The sequence below is a fragment of the Lynx rufus genome, unplaced genomic scaffold (assembly GCF_022079265.1).
Source record: "Lynx rufus isolate CCGP_SWC_20201006 ecotype Redwood Valley unplaced genomic scaffold, mLynRuf1.p SCAF_16, whole genome shotgun sequence".
NCBI lineage: Eukaryota > Metazoa > Chordata > Mammalia > Carnivora > Felidae > Lynx > Lynx rufus.
Genome location: NW_025814830.1, coordinates 24,049,775 through 24,067,451, shown reverse-complemented (window position 1 = coordinate 24,067,451; position 17,677 = coordinate 24,049,775). Strand labels below are relative to the sequence as shown.

General features: G+C 39.3%; 1 protein-coding gene and 2 non-coding genes across 3 annotated transcripts in view; 1 reads left to right on the top strand and 2 right to left on the bottom strand.

Annotated features, from left to right (window-relative positions):
- Positions 1 to 491: 491 nt before the first annotated feature.
- Positions 492 to 598, bottom strand: LOC124511978 (U6 spliceosomal RNA). The gene has a single exon (XR_006962015.1). It is a non-coding gene; the product is annotated as a U6 spliceosomal RNA (small nuclear RNA).
- Positions 599 to 3,942: 3,344 nt separating this feature from the next.
- The window catches only part of LOC124511858 (nuclear receptor coactivator 5-like), a 37,917-nt gene continuing 24,182 nt past the window's right edge, over positions 3,943 to 17,677 (top strand). The window contains exon 1 of the mRNA XM_047079249.1: positions 3,943 to 3,995. The gene's annotated coding sequence lies outside the window, so the exon portion shown is untranslated. The remainder of the gene's footprint in view (positions 3,996 to 17,677) is intronic.
- Positions 10,069 to 10,277, bottom strand: LOC124511972 (small nucleolar RNA U3). Its single transcript, XR_006962009.1, has one exon. It is a non-coding gene; the product is annotated as a small nucleolar RNA U3 (small nucleolar RNA).

Below are 17,677 nucleotides of genomic sequence, written 5' to 3'. Positions count from 1 at the left end.
TATTATTATTATTTATTTTAATTTTTACATTTTATTTATTTTTTTATAGAGCACAAGTGAGTGAGGGGCAGAGAGAGATGGAGACACAGAATCTGAAGCAGGCTCCAGGCTCTCTGAGCTGTCAGCACAGAGCCTGATGCGGGGCTCGAACTCAAAAACCGTGAGATCATGACCTGAGCTGAAGTCGGATGCCTAACCGACTGAGCCACCCAGGCACACCTGTTTTGTTTTGTTTTGTTTTGTTTTGTTTTGTTTTTTGATAGAGGCCCTTATGGGTATGATATCATTGTGGTTTTGATTTGCACTTTCCTTATGACTGATGATGTTGAGCACTTTTTCATGTGGTTTGTGCCGTGCGTACATCTTCTTTGAAGAAATGTCTACTCAAATCCTTTGCCCATTTTATTTATTTATGTAGTTAGTTTCTTTCTTTTTTTTTAATATGTGAAATTTATTGTCAAATTGGTTTCCATACAACACCCAGTGCTCATAAAAATAAGGAACGCTTCACGAATTTGCGTGTCATCCTTGCACAGAGGCCATGCTCATCTTCTCTGTATCGTTCCAATTTTAGTATATGTGCTGCCGAAGCGAGCACCCTTTGCCCATTTTAAAATTGGGTTATTTTTCTTTTTATTATTGAATTGTAAGAGTTCCTTGTATGTACTAAATGTAAGCTCTTTATTAGATGCAAGAGTTTCTTTAAAACATTTTTTTAAATGTTTTTTCTTTTTGAGAGAGAGAGAGAGAGAGAACAGGGGAGGGGAAGAGAGAAAGGGAGACAGAGGATCTAAGACGGGCTCTGTGCTGACAGCAGATAGCGCAACGCGGGGCTTGAGCTCATAAACGTTGAGATCATGACCTGAGCCGAAGTCAGAGGATTAACCGACTGAGCCACCCAGACACTCTTATCAGATATGAGATTTGTAAATATGTTTTTAATGGTGTCTTTTCACAAATTTTACAATTTTTATAAAATCCAGCTTATCATTTTTTTTTCTATTTTTTTTTTTTTAGGTAGACTCCACATCCAGTGTGAGGCTTGAACTCACAACCCTGAGATCAAGAGTCACATGCTCTACTACTGAGCCAGCCAGGCACTCCTAACTTTTTTATGCTTGTGCTTTTAGTGCCATATCTAAGAAATCTTTCTCTAACCCAAGGTTGTGAATATTTACTCCTATGTTTTCTTCCAAGAGTTTTATACTTTTGGCTCTTTCATTTAGGTCTGTGATCCATTTTTAGTTGATTACTGGCTATGGTGTAATCAAACATTTTAGGGTCCATCCCTGTGTTGAACATTCCACTCTTCTAGGATGGACAATACTTAGAGCCATGCTGGGAATTGGATGAAATAAGGCTCTGTTTCCTTTAGTGTCTCTTGTTGAAATTCTTTGCATTGTTCTGACTTCTCCATTTACCTTAATCTCATTCTGAAGTTTTCACACTGGGGTGATGCACTGGATCAAAGGAGATTCTGGGTGGTGAGTAATTGGTCCTTCTTTTGTGCAGTGCATAGGGTGATTGAGCAAGAGGGGGGAAGGAGGTCATAGGCATTTTCTCAGCCTGCTAGATCAAGTATATGTGGGAAAGAGCTCTTACGGAAGCAGAGGGCCTGAAATTGTCTTCAGAGTATCCATCATGCTCAAAGTCATGATCCCCACGGAAGGTCTTCTTATCCCCAGGTCCATGTACCCAATTTGAAGACTGCTACTTAAGATTCATATGAAGTGTTGGCAAGGTTGGAGAGAAATTGAAACCCTCATGTATTGCTGCTGAAAATTTAAAATGGTATAGCATATGTGGCAAGCAGTCTGGCAGTTCCTTAAAAAGTTAAACGTAATTACCATACCATTCAACAATTCCACTCCTAAGTGTATACCCAAGGGAACTGAGTACATGTTCACCGAAAACTGTTACACAAATGTTCCTAGCAGCATTGTTCATAATAGCCAAAAAGTGGAAACAACTCAAATGACCATCAGGTGGTGAATGAATGGACACTGGTATATCCACACACTGGAATATTATTCACCCATAAAAAGGAACAAATACTGAAGCATCCCACAACATTCCAAAGTATGCTAAATGAAAGAAGCCAGACACAAAAGAGGACATTCCATTTACATAAAATGTCTGATACACAATTCCAAAGAGACTGAAGGTACACTAGTGATTGTCAGAGGTGGGGAGGAGGGGAGCATAGAGAGTGACTATTAGAATTTGGGGGAGGGAACCAGTGATGAAAATGTTCTGGAATTACTTTGTGAATGTACTAAAAAAACACATAATGTACAATTTACCTTTATTTAAAAATTTAAAAAAATGTTTTTTAATGTTGTTTTTGAGAGGGAGAGAGAGACAGAGCCAGCGTGAATGGGGGAGGGGCAGAGAGAGAGGGAGACATAGAATCTGAAGCAGGCTCCCGGTTCTGAGCTGTCAGCACAGATCCCAACAAGGGGCTCGAACCCACAAACTGCAAGATCATGACCTGAGTGGAAGTCAGATATTTAGCTGACTGAGCCACCTAGGCACCCCTAAAATTTACCTTTACAAGGGTGAATTTTAGTGGTGCCTAGGTGGCTCAGTGTGTTAAGCATCCAACTCATACTTTTGGCTCAGGTCATGATCTCATGAACGTGAGATGGAGCCCTGTATGGGGCTCTGCACTCAGTGTGGACCTGGCTTATTAGATTCTCTCTCTTTCTCTCTCTGTCTCTCTCTGTCTCTCTCTCTCTCTCTCTCTCTCTCTCTCCCTCCCTCTCTCCCACTCTCCCACTCCCTTTGCACCCCCCTTGCTCGCACAAGTGCATGCAGACTCTGTCTCTCAAAAAAAGGAGGGGGGGGGATTTTATGGTGTATGAATTATATCACTTAAAATAATGGAAAAATTCCTTATTTTGGTGCTGCTCCTTCCTCTTTATTTTAATGCTTTACTGGTTCTCCCTTTTAGTCATAGACATCTCAGCATCTTTTTGGAGGTAGACAAATGCACAAATCAATTTGTTAAGGAAAAGGAAACCATCCTTGCTGGCCCCAAATTTGGCCTTGGACAGTGTGTTTTGGCTTTGCCATGTCTCCTTACCAAGCAGCACGTGGTTCTAAAGGAAGAGGGGACACCAAAGTGGAACTGAAATCAGTGAAATAAAATTCATATTTGTTTGTTTGTTTCATTACACATTGCCACCGTGAATTTTAGTTCATACTTACCAGTGGGGTTCTTGAGCAAATGGCCCGAGAACAAAGAATTCTTGAGACATCTTTGGTGCAAAAAAGGTGATTTTATTAAAGTATGGGGACAGGACCCGTGGGCAGAAAGAGCTGCACTGGCGTTGTGAAGAGTGACCGGGTATATACTTCTAAGTTAGTGGGGGTTAGGGAGAATGTAAGTCTCTAAGGAATTTGAAAATAAACCTTTCAAGACTTTTAGGGGTGCTGTTAAGATAAGGTTAAGCTACTGTTAAGATAAGGTTACTTTTAGTCTTTAATAAAACAAAAACATCAAGGAAGTAAGGCAGCCATGAGTTGCTTGGCAGCAAGGTCATGCTCTGCGTGTTTCAGGTGTCAGTGGGCTGCAAGCTGTAAGGAGATTTAATTTAAGCTACATTTCTCTTGCCTTTGTTTCCCTCATCACTTACCTCTTTCCCTTTTTTCCAACCCATGAGGCTTTCTGCCAGTGCTTCCTGCATCATCTCTAGATTTTGCGTTGACTTAGACATTTTCTTTAGCAGAAATAGAGTTGGGAGGGCATCTCAGGGTTGTGATTAGCTGGTCTTCATTGTTGTGTTTGCTTGCAAATTGGTATGATGGGATTGCAGGGTGGGGGTTAGAGGCAAGCATTGCTGCTTGTAAAAGTTTCACAGTGCTAGTGATACTCTGCGAATGGTTTTCTAATTTATTCCTTAAAAAAAGCAATTTATCTTTCTAGGACTTAAGATGTCTTCAGTGGCCAGGCGTCGCAGAAGACAATATGGAACATCTTCAGTAGCTAAAAGGTAAAGTGAAATATTCTTAAAATATGTGTATTGGTCTTTAGATGTTTTCAGAGTAAAATAGCAAAATTATAGGAAGACATAATCCAGATATGAAGGTTTAATTTTGGTGATTGTTGTTGATTTTACTTTAAATTTTTTTTTTAACGTTTTTTATTTATTTTTGAGACAGGGAGAGACAGAGCATGAACAGGGGAGGGTCAGAGAGAGGGAGACACAGAATCTGAAACAGGCTCCAGGCTCTGAGCTGTCAGCACAGAGCCCAACGTGGGGCTTGAACTCACGGACCGTGAGATCATGACCTGAGCCGAAGTCAGCCACTTAACCGACTGAGCCACCCAGGCGCCCCAACTTTAATTTTAGTTTATATAATTTAAAAAATGACGTTCTTGGGGCGCCTGGGTGGCGCAGTCGGTTGGGCGTCCGGCTTCAGCCAGGTCACGATCTCGCGGTCCGTGGGGTCGAGCCCCGCGTCAGGCTCTGGGCTGATGGCTCGGAGCCTGGAGCCTGCTTCCGATTCTGTGTCTCCCTCTCTCTCTGCCCCTCCCCCGTTCATGCTCTGTCTCTCTCTGTCCCAAAAATAAATAAACGTTGAAAAAAAAATTAAAAAAAAAAAAAAAAAATGACGTTCTTTTAAATCTTCTAGTAGCAATTTACTTCTAGTAATTTAGTAGTAATCTAGTAGTAATTACTACTTCTAGTAGTGATTTTTTTTTCCAGCTTTTAATTTTGGAATATAGACTCGTTGGAAGTACAGTAAATTTGTTTTTAAATATTCAGACAACACTGAAATGCACAACACAAAGAAGTGCAAATTTTCTATGGTTTTCTATGGGGTTGGTGCCCCAACCCTGAGCATTTGCCACTCAGTATATGTTCTTTAGGCTTTTTGTTATATTGTTAGAAATATCTGTAAACAAGCTAACCTCTTGATTTAAAAAAAATTTTTTTTTAACGTTTATTCATTTTTTGAGAGAGAGAGTGAGTGAGTGGGGCAGGGGCAGAGAGAGAGGGAGACACAGAATCTAAAGCAGGCTCCAGGCTCTGAGCTGTCAGCACAGAGCCCGATGCGGGGCTCAACCCACGAACCACGAGATCGTGACCTGGCTGAAGTCTGATGCTCAACCTACTGAGCCACCCAAGCACCCCCAACCTCTCAATTTTTAAATATTGGAGGGTAGTTTGCAAACTTCATTGTATACTCAACATTTTATCTCTGTAATCACCAAAACAGATACCATCAAATCTTTGTACTTTTTTTCCCCCCTGCACTGTTATTTTTATACATTACGTGTAAGTTATATTATATATGTATATTCCATGTATATATATATATCATAAAAATTACCATTTTAACCATTTTTTAGATTATAGTTTAGTAGTACTATGTTCACATAGTTGTGCAACCATCATTAGCATTCATCTCCAGAACTTTTTCATTGTCCCAGACTGAATCTCTGTCCCTGTGAAACACTTACTCCCCACTTCCCCTCCCCCTAGCCCGATCAGAATGTCCTTTTTAAAAAATTATACCATCTCAGCCATTTTTAAGTATAAAATTCAGTAGTGCTAAGTATATGTGCATTGCCATGAAACAGATCTCCAGAACTTCTTCATCCTACAGAATTTAAACAGTACCTTTTATTTTTTTTATTTTTTAAAAATGTATGTATGTATGCATGTATTTTAGAGAGAGAGAGAGCGAGAGCATGCATGCAAACAGGGGAAGGGCAGAGAGATAGGGAGAGAGAGAATCCCAAACAGGCTCCACGCCCAGTAAGGAGCTTGTGTTGGGGCTCAATCCTACCACTGTGAGCTCATGACCTGAGCCAAAATCAAGATTCAGACACTCAATCAACTGAGCCACCCAGGCGCCTCTACCCCAGCCTTAAATAACCATCATTCTTGCTATTTCTATAAATTTGACTACTCTGGTGTTGAGTCCTGCCCAACCTATTGATGGTGATGCTCTCAGCTAGGAATGCCTGAGGCAGTTGCCTGGGCCTGTCTTAACCGCAGTGAGCCCCACTGATATTTCCCCCACAGGGGCCAGTGATGTGACTGGACTAATCCTTGTGGTTCTTATGACTGCAGGATGCACTTCAAAAATAATTAGGGAATTTGAGGAACAGAATTTATTACTCACAAGTCTTGGAGGGTACATGGTACAAGTGAGGTTGCAATTAGAGAGAGGGATAGAGAGGGGAGCTGGGGCTATGATTTTATTAAAGTCCAAGGGTGGGATGTCTGGCAATTTGTGGCGTCACTCATTATTGGCTAATTTGAAACACAAGAGCAGAAATTAGGGCATGGGAAAGTGGAAGCAGGGTCACTCAAGCGGTCAGTTATCTAAGTCACCCAGGACTTTCTGTAAGGGGAACTAAATGGGTGTGGGTGACCTAGTTCCTAATCTGATTGTTTTACCTAGTGGCTGTGTCATATACCTGGCAATATGTTTATTCAAGATGGCTATCTTTTAAAATGGGTACCTTGGCAATCAGAAGTTTAATGTCAGACATTTACTCTACATTTAGTTACCTCATATAAGTGAAATCATATAATATTTGTACTTTTGGGACCGACTTATTTCACTTAGTATAAGGTCCTCAAGATTCATCCATGTTGTAGCATATGACAGGATTTCCTTCCTTTTAAAGCAGCGTAATATTCCACTGTATGTGTGAGGGTTAATTTTGTATATTAACTTGGCTGGATCATGGGGTGCCCAGATATTTGGTCAAACATTATTCTGGATACTTCTGTGAGTGTGATTTTGGATGAGATTAACATTTAAATTGGTGGGCTCTGAATAAGGATCCCTCCAAAATGTGAATGGCCTCATCCAATAAGTTAAAGGCCTGATAGAATAAAGAAGATCCACCTTCTTTAGCAATTGAGAATTCTCCAAAAGACTGCCTTTGGACTTCATTTACCACATCACTTCTTGCTGGTTCTTCAGCACACTGCCTTCAGACTCAAACTGGAACACTGGCCCTCTTGGGTCTCTACCCTGCCAGTCTATCCTGCAGATTTTAGATGTGCCAGCCGCTGTAGTCAAATGAACTAATTCTTTATGATAAATCTCTAGGTATACATCCTATTGGTTGTGTTTTTCTGGAGAACTAACAAATATGGTATGTTAAGTTCTCCATTCTTCCACTGATGGACATTTGGATTGCTTCCACTTCTTGCTAATTATGAATAATGCTGCAATGCACATGAATGTGCAAATATCTCTTAGAGAGATATTGCAGTTCTTTTGGATATATACTCAGAAGTGGGATTTCTGGATCATATGGTAGTTCTAATTTTAATTTTTTGAAGAGCTGCCAGACTATTTTCCTATTAGCTCTTGCACCATTTCATAATCCCGCCAACAGTACACAAAGGTTCCAGCTGCTCCACAACCTCGCTAATACTTGTTTCTGTTTTTTTGATAGTAGCCATCTTAAAGGATATGAAGTGATATCATGGGTGGGTGTGTGTGTGTGTATGTAAGTAAGCTCTATGCCCAATGTGAGGCTTGAACTCACAACCCGGAGATAAAGATTCTCATGTTCTACTGAACTATCCAGACAGGCGCACCTTATTGTGGTTTTGATTTGCATTTCTTTGATGATTAGTGAAATTGAGTGTCTTTTCAGGTGCTGATTGCCTATTTGTATATATTGTTGGAGAAATGTCTATTCAGGTCCTTTGCCCATTTTTGGATTGGGTTATTTGTTTTTTGTTGTTGGGTTGTAGGATTTCTTTATATATTCAGCATATAAATCCCTTATTGGATATATGATTTGTAGATATTTTCTTCCATTTTGTGTGTTGCCTTTTCACCCTGTTTGCACAAGTTTTTATTTGCACAAGTTTTTTTTATTTTGGTATAATCTAATTTATCTATTTTTTTCTTTTGTCATCCTTGCTTTTAGTATCACATCCAAGAAATCATTGCCAAATCCAGTGACATAAAGCTTTCCTTCTGAGAGTTTTATAGCTTCAGGTCTTATATTTAAATCTTTGATCCACTTTGGGGCATCTGGGTGGCTCAGTTGGTTAAGCCTCCGACTCTTGGTTTCAGCTCAGGTTATGATCTCACGGTTCCTGAGTTTGAGTCCCACATTGGGCTCCATGCTGATAGTGTGGAGCCTGCTTGGGATTCTTTCTGTCTTCCTTTCTGCCTTTCTGCCCTCTCTTTCTGCCTTCCCCTTCTCGTTCTCTCTGTCTCTCTCTCAAAAATAAGTAAATAAACTTAAAACAAATTTTTAAAAAATGAATAAATCTTTGATGCACTTTGAGTTAATTTTTGTATATGGTGTAAGATCAAAGGGTCCAACTTCATTCTCTTGTATTGGATGCTAGTTTTCCCAGCACAATTTGTTGAAAAGACTGTCCTTTTCCCATTGAATGGTCTTAGCACTTTCTAAAAATTATCTAAGTCTTACATGTGAGGGTATATTACTAGGCTTTCTGTTCTGTTCTTTTGGTCTACATGTCTATTTCTATGCCAGTATCACATTGTTTTTATTACAGTGCTTTGTAATAAGTTTTGAAATCAGGAAGTATGAAACTTCCAACTTGGTTCAAGATTATTTTGGTTGTTTTGGGTCCCTTGGAATTCCATATGAATTTTAGGATGGAATTTTCATCTATAAAAAGTCGTTGGGATTTTGGTAGGAATTGCTTTGAATCTGCAGATTGCTTCAGGTAGTATTGACATCTTAATAATACTAAATATTCCAATAAATTAACATGGGATATCTTTCCTATTGGTGTCTTCTTTAATTTCTTTCAAAAATACTTCATAGTTTTCAGTGTACAAGTCTTTTACCTCCTTGTTGAAGTTTATTCCTAAGTAGTCTATTCTTTTTGTTGATATTGTAAATGGAATTGTTCTCTTAATTTCCTCTCATATTGTTAATTGTTAGTATATAGAATTGCAACTAGTTTTTGCAAGTTGATTTTGTGTCTTGGAATTTAGCTTAATTTATTAGTTCTCACAGGTGAGATCATTACCTAAGTTGAAATCAAGAGTCAGACGCTCAACTGACTGAACCACCTAGGCACCCCTTCTAACAGGTTTTTTAAGTTATTTTTGGTGCAATCTCTATAGGGTTTTCCCTACATATATAACATCATTCCATTAACAGAAATAATTTTACTTCTTCTTTTCCTATTTGGGTGCCTTTTATTTCTTTCTCTTGCTTAATTGTTGTGACTAGGACTTGCAGTCTTATACTGGGAAGAGATGGTGAGAGTGGACCTCTTTGTCTTGTTCCTGACCTTAGAGGGAAAGCCTGCAATCTTACCATTAAACATATTAGCTTTGGTCTCTTTCTATATAACCTTTATTATGTTGAGGTTGTTTTCTTGTATTCCTAGTTTGTAGAGTGGTTTCTTTGTTTTTAATTATAAAAGAGTGTTGAATTTTATCAAAATGCTTTCTTCATCAGTTGAGACGATCATGTGAATTTTTCCTTCATCCTGTTAGTGCAGAGTATCACAATGATAGATTTTCATATGTTGAACCATCCTTGCATTGAAGTTATGGTGTATAATCATTTTATTTATTTAAAAAAATTTTTTAATGTTTACTTTTGAGAGAGAGAGAGAGAAGAGAGAGAGACAGAATGTGAGCAGGGGAGGGGCAGAGAGAGACACAGAATCTGAAGCAGGCTCCAGGCGCTGAGCTGTCAGCACAGAGCCCGACACGGGGCTCGAACTCATGAGCTGTGAGATCATGACTTGAGCTGAAGTCGGACACTTAACCGACTGAGCCACCCAGGTGCCCCAGTGTATAATCATTTTAATGTTCTGTATATAATCATTTTAATCCTGCTTGTTAATATTTTTTTGAAGATTTTTCCATCAGTGTTTATAAAGGACATTGATTTATAGTTGTAGTGTCTTTATCTGGTTTTGGTATCAGGGTAATGCTGGCTTTATAGAATGAGTGAGAAATTGTTCCCTGCTCTTCAATTTTTTGGAAGAGTTTGAGAAAGATCTGTGTTAATTCTTTAAAGCTTTGGTGGAATTCACTGGTGAAGCCCTCTGGTTTTGGGCTCTTCTTTATGGGAGTTTTTTGTTTGTTTTTGTTTTCTCCCTCTTGCTCTCCCAAAGGAAGAGAAGAATGATCATCAACAGCAAAAGACAGCTGCAGAAGCAACCCCCAGAGCCACCTTCATCCTCAGGAGAGAATGCTATACCTCCTTCTCATGGTTTTGGGTACTCTACACATTCAGAGAAACTTCTGTAGTAACAAATTCTAGGAATGATCCCTGAAAGTATAGTCTTTTGTGGAGGTTTTAAATTAATGATTCAGTCTTCTTGCTCATTACATGTCTTTTCAGATTTTTTATTTGTTCATGATTCAGTCTTGGTAGGTTGTGCGTTTCTAGGAATTTGTCCAGTTCTTCTAGGTTATCCATTTGTGGTATATAATTGCTCATAGTGCTCTCTTATAATCCTTTTTTTTTTTTTAATGTAAAACTGGTAGTAGTGTCCTCTCTTTTATATCTGATTTTAGTTATTTATGTTCTTTCTTTTTTGTCTTTTAGCTAAAGGCTTATTAATTTTGTTGATCTTTTCAAAGAACCAACTCTTGGTTTTATTGATTTTTTTTTTTCTCAATTGTTTTTGTAGTCTTTATTTTATTTATCTCTGATCTAATCTTTATTATTTCCTTCCTCCTAGCTTTGGGTTATTTGTTCTTTTTTCTAGTTCCTTTTTTTTTTTTTTAATGTTTGAGAGACAGAGAGAGAGAGAGAGAGAGAGAGAGAGAGAGAGAGAGAGAATTCCAAGCAGGCTCCATGCTGGGAGCCCAGAACCTGATATGGGGCTCAAACTCACGAACCATAAGATCATGACCTGATCTGAAATCAAGAGTGGGATACTAACTGACTGAGCCACCTAGGTGCCCCTTCTTTTTCTAGTTCTTAAGTGGTAAAGTTAGGTTGTTGATTTGAGATCTTTTTAAATGTAAATGTTTACAGCTCTCCTTTTTTCTCTTAGCATTACTTTCACTGCATTTCAGAAGTTTTGCTATGTTGTGTTTTCATCTTCATTTGTCTCAGGTATTTTCTGATTTTCACTGTAGTTTCTTTGACCGTTTGGTGTTTAAAAGGAGGGGGGGAATTTCCCCATTTTTATGGATTTTTCAGTTTTTCTTCAGCTATTGATGTCTAGTTTCATTCTGTTGTGATCTCCGTGTTTTTATTTTCTATTTATTTATTTATTTATGTATTTAATTTTTTTCTTAACATTTATTTTTGAGAGACAGAGACAGAGAACAAGCAGGGGAGGAACAGAGAGAGAGGGAGACACAGAATCTGAAGCAGGCTCCAGACTCTGAGCTGTCAGCACAGAGCGCCACGTGGAGCTCGAACTCACAAACCGTGAGATCATGACCTGAGCCGGAGTCAGTTGCTTAACCGACTGAGCCACCCAGGTGTCCCTGATCTCCATGTTTTTAAATTTATTAAGACTTGTTTTGTGACCTAACATGGTATATCCTTAAGAATATTCAACGTGTACTTGAAAAATGCATATTCTGCTATTGTTGGGTTGAGTGTTCTATAGTGGTTGATGCCTCTTAATTCTTAAATCTATACATTCCCTCATCTTTTTTTTTTTTTTTTTCTAATATTTTGTTGTTATTGAAGAAGCAGGTCCTTTGTTTTCTAGGGTTTCCCACAGGCTATGCCAGTTGCCTCTTATGGTGTCATTTAACTTGTCTTTCTGCCTCTTGTATTTCCTGTAAATTATAGGCAGATATAGATGTGTGACAGGATTCAGGTTCTTTTTTGGCAACATAATTCCATAGGTGATATACACTTCTATTGAAAAGAACCTAATGCCTAGTTGTTCTATATATGTTGTTAGCAACCATTGATTTAAAAAAAAAAAATTTTTTTTAACTTTTAAAGTTCATTTTTATTTATTTTGAGAGAGAAAGAGAGCACAATCAAGGAAAGGGTAGAGAGAGGGGGAGAGAGAGAATCCCAAGCAGGCTCTATACTGTCAGTGCCGAGCCCAACGCGGGGCTTGAACTCATGAACTGAGAGATTGTGACCCGAGCCGAAACCAAGAGTCAGGCCCTCAACTGACCGAGCCATGCAGGCACCCCAGCAACCATTGATTTTTATCTGTGTCCATTCATTTACTGGTTGTTGCAGGATGTTAGATAATTTATTATTTGATTATTCTCTCATTATTTATTAGGTGGACTACTCATATAATACCCCCTTGTAAACAGTTTGGTTATTCTCAGATATGGTTCCAATTGGAAAGAAAAATCATTCATCTTTAGAGTCCCTTTTAATTAAAAAATTTTTTTAATGTTTATTTATTTTTGAAAGAGAGAAAGGGACAGAATGCAAATGGAAGAGGGGCAGATAGAGGGAGATACAGTATCCCAAGCAGGCTCCAGCCTCTGAGCTGTCAGTACAGAGCCCAATGCTGGGCTCGAATTCACAAACCGTGTACCACAAGATCGTGACCTGAGCTACAGTTGGATGCTTAACCGACTGAGCCACCCAGGTGCCCCTTTATAGTCCCTTTTAAAAGGAAAATGCACAACATTAAATGTATATATTATTGTAAGAAGGTTCCCTTATTTCAGATATGAAAAAGTGCAAGTTTTACATTTGAGAAAAATACAGTAGTGGTGGTCATAATTGACCTTGAGTAGCCAAGAAACAGACAAATGATGAAAAACTATTTCAGTTATTAAAGAAGGACGGGATGGGTCTAGTACATTTTATTTACAAAGGCTTATTGGAAAAAGCTTAAAGTGGGGGTGCCTGAGTGGCTCAGTTGGTTAAGTGTCCAACTTTGGCTCAGGTCATAATCTCATGGTTTGTGAGTTGGAGCCCCCCCATTGGGCTCCATGCTGATGGTGCGGAGCCTATTTGGGATTTTTTTTCCTCTCCCTCTCTCTCTCCCATGTGTGTGCGTTCTCTCTCTTTCTCTCTCTCTCTCTCTCTATCAAAATAAACTTTAAAAAGAAAAAGCTTAAAGTGAAATCTTTGGCATTATGTGTGTATGTGAACTATCTTATATGTTACCTGTATGATATGTAAGATATCTTACATATCTAACATGTAATATGTTTTGTTTATATACATGTAATATATCAATATATTGGGATTTACATGGAATATATAGAAGAGTAAAAGCACTAGAAGTAATTTTTCCATGTTTATGCAGCATATTCTAAGGAAGAGAGACACATGATCTGGCAGATAGGAGTGCATTGCTGGGGAGGTACATTCCAGAAGTGACTGGTATGTAGTGAAGAGAGCATTTGACTGAGGGTCAGGATATTGGAGTTAAGTGCCGCCTACTGTTTACCTTGTTACGTTGGGTTTTGTTAGCATGTGTTGAATGAATGGATAAACTGCCCTCTTTGTTTCCTTAACATTAGTTTACTTCCCTATAAAACACAGAGGTCTCTGTCTACCCTACTGAGTGTAGCCGGTACAGATGGCATAGTGGATATAAAGATTGTACTGTTCTGTGCAGGTGTTGTATTGGCGGGGGGAGGAAGTCAAATGTTCTATGGTGGAAGAAGTCAAATGTTCTAGGTTCTAGATTGGATGTCTGACTCTTTATTACATGTTAGCCAAACAGTCTTTGGATTTCCATTTTAGTTCTTTGGTTACTTGTTATCAGGAGTGAGGGAGGTCTAAGTGTTCCGGTCACTGAAAGATATGTTGAAAATTAATGAATTGTTCCTTGAACTTGGAAATTGGGATCTGTGGGTTGGATTGTTGTGAACTTGTTTCCTGGACCTGATCACACCTGTGTGATTTGGGAGACTATCTGGCTTCTGAACCTGCAAAGCTGAAGACCTATGCAGACCTTTACCAAAGTCAAGATTACCTCATGGGGCCTTTCAGCTAACCTGGGCTTTACTGCCAACCATCTGAAAACTGTTGCGATTAGATTTTTCCTGGGGAAGTCCTGGAAAAGTTACAAAATCAGAAGTTATAAAATCAGAAATTGCTTATGAAGATAAATTCCCTATTTTGTATTCCGGAAATATTTTTTAGTGTCTTGGGATGATATTTTCTTCATTAGTGTAATCTCTCTCCTTTTTTTTTTTTTTTTTATGTTTATTTATTTAATTTTGAGAGAGCAAGTGAGCACGCATGAGCAAGGGAGAGGCAGAGAGAATCCCAAGCAGGCTCCGTGCTGCAGCATGGACCCTGACAAGGGGCTTGATCTCACGAACTGTGAGGTCATGACCTGAGCCAAAATCAAGAGTTGGATGCTTTTTTTTTTTCTTAACGTTCATTTATTATTGAGAGAGAGAGAGAGAGACAAAGCATGAGCAGGGGAGGATCAGAGAGAGAGGGAGACACAGATCCGAAGCAGGCTCCAGGCTCCGAGCTGTCAGCACAGAGCCCGACGCGGGGCTCGAACTCACAGACTGTGAGATCATGCCCTGGGCCGAAGTCAGACGCTCAACCAACTGAGCTACCCAGGCACCCCAAGAATTGGATGCTTAACCGACTGAGCCACCCAGGCACCCCCATCATTAGTATAATCTGAATATGGTAGAGGATGTGCATACCTGCACACATGTTTATGTGTATATATAACGTTTCTAGTTACATTAATTCATGAAAGTAGTTTCCACGAGTTAAGCATGACCGTGCAACTGCTTTGAAGAGTGTGGCACTCACTCCAGTACTTCCAATACTGGAACCAGGTTTCAATACTTCCTCCAGTATGATCTTAGGTTCTTTTTGCAAATGCCCACAGGACCCTGAAAGAATTAGAATATATTCGTTTTCTAGGACCTCCATAACAAAGAACCACAAACTAAGTGGCTCAAAATGATAGACATTTACTCTCACAGTTCTGGAGGCCAGAAGTCTGAAATCAAGGTGTTGGCGGGGTTGGTTCCTTCTGGAGGCTCTGAGGGAGAACCTGTTCCATGCCTCTCTTCTAGCTTCTGGCCGGTGTAGTCAGTGCTGGACATTTCTTGGCTTGGAGCTGCATCATTCCAATCTCTGCCTCTGTAGTCACATGGTGTTCTCTCCCTGGGTCTTTGTGTCAAATTTTCCTTTTATGTCCAAATTTCCCAATGAGACTGGTGTTTGGATTAGGATCTACCCTAATCCAGCATGACCTCATCTGGATTACATCTACAAAGACCCTCTTTTCAAATAAAGTCATAGTCATGGGTACCAGGGGACACAATTCAGCCCACAACAGAGAGTAAACTGAATGTTTAAAGTGGCACTTTGAAATTGTTTTACCTTGGAGGAAGTAACATTCTTACTGAAGACTCAGGTCACATATCCTATTGTCATATTGTGTTTGAGTTTTGTGGAGCAGGGGACGGTACAATAGATAGTTCTTGAAGTTTAAGGTCATGCTCTTTTTACCACAGAAGAGGAATCTGAAAGCACTGGGTACTTTCCATTTTGTTAATTTCTTTTTTTTTTTTTAATTTTTTTAATGTTTATATATTTTTGAGAGAGAGAAAGACAGAGTGCGAGCTGGGGAAGGGCAGAGAGAGAGGGAGACACAGATTCCGAAGCAGGTTCCAGACTCTGAGCTGTCTGCACTGAGCCAGATGTGGGGCTTGAACCCATGAACTGCAAGGTGATGACCTGAGCTGAAGTCTGATGCTCAACTGACTGAGCCATCCAGGCGCCCCCATATTGTTTTTGAATCACTTCGTTTTTTTTCCTTAAAAAATTAAAACTTTCAGGGTACCCGGCTAGCTCAGTCAGTGGAGCATGTGACTCCTGATCTCAGGGTTGTGAGTTTGAGCCCCATGTTTGATGTAGAGATTGGTTAAAAATAAAATCTTAAAAAAAATTTTTTTAAAACCTGTTTATAGCAGTTTTTACCATTTGTGTTTGTTTTTTGGGAATGTCCTTAATTCCCACTAAGAATGCCTCTTAAAGATGGTATATGGTATAATTGAGTTCAAGATCTGGGTTGCCTTTGTAACTTTGATTGTTTTCTTAGTTGTGTGCTTTTTTGAAGGCTATAAGCCCAACACGGGCTCGATTTCACAAACCCTGAGACCATGACCTAAGCCAAAACCAAGAGTCAGATGCCTAACTGACTGAGCAACCCAGGCACCCCATGAGGGCTAGAATTTTAAAATCTTATGTAAACTTGTCCTTAGGCCTGTGGGGTTAGTATTGATGGACTCTCTTATTTGAGGAATTGAAGCCTTCTAAAGTGTTCTGTAAGTATTTAGAGCATGCTATTTACTGGGCTCTTGGTGAATCGAGAAAGGACACATTTTGAAGTTCATGCTTAGCAGATTTTAGGTGCTCAGCAATTACTTATCAATAAATGAAATTGGATTCTTATTTAGTTGTCCCTGAGCACATGTTGAAAGGTTGCCAAACAGGTATAATGAGTAGGCAATCCCTGATATCTTTAACTGAAAAGATACTAAAGAGGAAGGATTGAGTTAAAAACAGAACCATCTAGGGGCGCTTGGGTGGCTCAGTCTGTTGAGCATCTGACTCTTGATTTCAGGTCAGGTCATGATCCCAGGGTAGGGATATCGAGCCCCCTGTTGGGCTCTGAGCTGAGCGTAGAGCCTGCTTAAGATTCTCCTTCTTGCACTCTGCTTGCTCTCTCTCTCTCTCTCTCTCTTTCTCTCAAAAAAAAAAAAAAAAACAGAGTCATCTATCTGATGTGGCAGGGTATTCATGTCTCTCCATTTACACACAACCATTCATAGGGTTTTCTAGCACTTGGGGCTGGTTTCAGGTGATCAGTTAAAGCCTAAAAAGTATTTGATTTGACCTAAAAGATCTCACTCCTGTTTGTCACCTGCTAGATGACTTTTGATTACTGGTGTCAACATTTTGTCCTTTTATTTTTTTCACTTATGTTTATAGAAAGGATGTATATAAAGATGCAATAAAATATTCAAGTTGTTGACCCAAATAAACACTGTTATTCAGAAAAAGCTGTTGAGGTTGCTGAGAATGAGTATGGGCTCCCAGGTTCCTTGTGGGCAACTTGAAGTGTTGGACGACAGTGTTTGATGGGTCCTGGCTTCTGGGTATGGTGGTCACAAAACGCTGAGGACGTTCTAGTTCTGGTTCCTGTAACTGGAAAGTTACCTAACCCCTCAAGACTTCATTGTTTTCATGTGCTAAATGAGAAGGGTTGGGCTGTATGAAACCTGAAGGTCTGTGGAGTTTTAGAGTTAAAAAATCATTCATTTTAGCAAATTCATTCTATAGTTATTCATTAAACACTCATGATGTGGCAAGTTCTGTTCCGATTGCTGGGGAAATGGTAAACAGAGAGATAAGAATCTCTGTCTTCTAGAAGCTTACCTTCCTGCTTGGGATGAGTTGACACAAATAAGTAAAAATATGTAGTATGTGACCAGTGCTCCTCAACACTGTTGGGTCATCAAAAACAAGGAAAGTCTGAGAAACTGGCCCAGCCAAGAGGAGCCTAGGGAGACCTGAAGACAAAATGCAATGTGGTATCCTGAATGGGATCCTAGACCAGAAAAAAAGACAGTAGTAAAAACTGAGGAAATCAGAATAAAGTATGGACTTCTTTCAATAATAGCATATCAGTATTGGTTCACTGGTTATAACAGATGTACCTCAAGTGTAAGACGTTAGTAATAGGGGAAACTCAATGTAGGTTATATGGGAACTATCTTACATAGTACTGTCTTTATAATTTTT